The 2665-nt window shown below is 45.1% G+C and overlaps 1 pseudogene; it reads left to right on the top strand.

Moving 5' to 3' along the window:
• LOC102740769 (peroxisomal acyl-coenzyme A oxidase 1 pseudogene) lies at nucleotides 1-1956 on the top strand (annotated as a pseudogene).
• Nucleotides 1957-2665: the final 709 nt, after the last annotated feature.

Here is a 2665-nt window from a genome sequence, read left to right as displayed (position 1 = left end):
ATGAACCAAGATCTTCGCAGGGAGCGGGAAGCCGCTAGCTTCAACCCAGAGCTGCTCGCTCACTTCCTGGACTGCAGCCCCGCACCGCGGACAGATTGAGAACCTGATCCTGAATGACCCAGACTTCCAGCACGAGGACTTGAATGTCCTCACTCGCAGCCAGCGTTACGAGATGGCTGTTAGGAAGAGTGCCAACATGGTGAAGAAGATGAGGGAATTTGGTATCGCAGACCCAGAGGAAATCATGTGGTTTAAAAAGAACTCATCTCTGAGGCTTGGAAACCACAGCCACTTAACGATCCTGAAACTCAGGAGTTCATGCTCAACAGCGCTAATGTGACCTCCATCAAGTGGTGGCCTGGTGGACTTGGGAAGACTTCAAATCATGCAATAGTTCTTGCCCAACTCATCACTAAGGGGAAATGCTACGGATTACATGCCTTCATCGTACCTATTCGTGAAATTGGGACCCATAAGCCTTTGCCAGGTATTACCGTGGGAGATATCGGCCCCAAATTTGGCTATGATGAGATGGATAATGGCTACCCGAAGATGGACAATTATCGTATTCCCAGAGAAAACATGCTGATGAAGTATGCCCAGGTGAAGCCTGATGGCACATACACGAAACCTGTGAGTAACAAGCTGACCTATGGGACCATGGTGTTTGTCAGGTCCTTCCTTGTAGGAGAAGCCGCTCGGTCTCTGTCCAAGGCTTGCACCATTGCCATCCGATACAGCACTGTGAGGCACCAGTCTGAAATCAAGCCAGGTGCACCAGAACCACAGATTTTGGATTTTCAGACCCAGCAGTATAAACTCTTCCCACTCCTGGCCACTGCCTGTGCCTTCCAGTTTGTAGGTGCGTACATGAAGGAGACCTACCATCGAATCAATGAGGACATTGGCCAAGCGGATCTGAGTGAACTGCCTGAGCTCCACGCCCTCACTTTCACCTCCTGGACAGCTAATGCTGCTATCGAAGCCTGTCGGATGGCGCTTGGCGGACATGGCTACTCTCGCAGCAGTGGCCTTCCAAATATCTATGTCACTTTTACCCCCACCTGCACCTTTGAGGGAGAGACCACTGTCATGATGCTGCAGACGGCTAGGTTCCTGATGAAAAGTTACGACCAAGTGCACTCAGGGAAGTTGGTGTGCGGCATGGGGTCCTACTTGACTGACCTGCCCACTCAGCACATCCAGCTGCCGCAGGTGGCCGTGTGGCCAACTGTGGTGGACGTCGACAGCCCTGACAGCCTAACGCAAGCATACAGACTTCGTGCAGCCAGATTGGTAGAACTTGTTGCAAAAAACCTTCAAAATGAAGTGATTCACAGAAAAAGCAAAGAGGTAGCATGGAACCTAACTTCCGTTGACCTTGTTCGAGCAAGCAAGGCACATTGTCACTATGTGGCAGTTAAGCTCTTTTCAGAAAAACCTCAAAATTCAAGATAAATCTGTCCATACTGTCTTAAGGAATTTATGTCTCTTGTACTGTCTGTATGGAATCAGTCAGAAGGCAGGGGATTTTCTTCAGGGAAGCATCATGACAGAATCTCAGATTACCCAAGTAAATCAGCGCATAAAGGAGTTGCTGATTGCAATTTGCCCAGATGCTGTTGCTTTGGTGGATGCGTTTGATTTTCAGGATGTGACACTCGGCTCTGTGCTTGGCCGTTATGATGGGAACGTGTTATGAGAATTTGTTTGAGTGGGCCAAGAAATCCCCACTGAACAAATCAGAGGTCCATGAGTCTTACTTCAAGTACCTGAAACCACTGCAGTCCAAGCTCTGAAGGGTCGTGGGAACAAGGGCCATTCGCTCCAGAAAGAGCTGGACTCGACACCCTTTACACTTGTCACACAAAGCTGCTTGGGATCTTACCAAACTCAGAGAGCTATAGAGCAAGTGATAAATTGAGCCCTTTCCTCTTTTTATAAATGAAGAAAAAAAAATGAACAGATTTCAGAGATTAAATGAAAAAAAATGGAAAAAAATAATTTTGTTATTGAAGCATAACATACACATGGTAAAGTACACAAATCTTAAGTGCGCAGCTTGGTAAGTTTTTTGCAAAGTGAACACACCTACATAATCAGTACTCTGATCAAGAAGAAGAACATTACTAGCAGCCCTACCAAATAACTATCCCCTCCACCCTCTCCAAAGGTAACTAGTACTCTCAGTTCCAAACCAAATATAGTATGTATTCTTTTGTGTCTAAACGTTCCTTTCCCTCAAGTTTCTTTATGTAATTCATCAATTGCTATTTACCACAATGTATCTATGTTCATAGGTGAATAACACTGCTGTGAATAATCTGAATTTCTGTTGGGTAATTACCTATGGGAGGAACCGGATGCCACAGGTGTTCTTAATGGTCAGCATTAACAGATACTATCAAGTACTCCTCCAAAGTGATTTTTCCCAATGTACAGTCCCAAAGGCTATATATGACTGTGGCCACGAACCTCAGTTTTGCCAACAGTTATATTGTCAGCTTAAAAAATACTAGGCTCCTCAGTGAGTGGTATCTTATTATGGTTTTAATTTCCCTTTCCCAGTGGACTAATAAGTAGAGAAATTTTCATAGATTTTATGATTTTCTTTTTATATTTTTAGCTTGGCATTCATTGTGCATCTTGAATCCACAATTTGATA

This window comes from Leptonychotes weddellii, unplaced genomic scaffold (assembly GCF_054177405.1).
Source record: "Leptonychotes weddellii isolate Sample4059 unplaced genomic scaffold, ASM5417740v2 HiC_scaffold_6900, whole genome shotgun sequence".
NCBI classification, from domain to species: Eukaryota; Metazoa; Chordata; class Mammalia; order Carnivora; family Phocidae; genus Leptonychotes; species Leptonychotes weddellii.
This window is presented reverse-complemented; position numbering and strand designations above follow the sequence as displayed.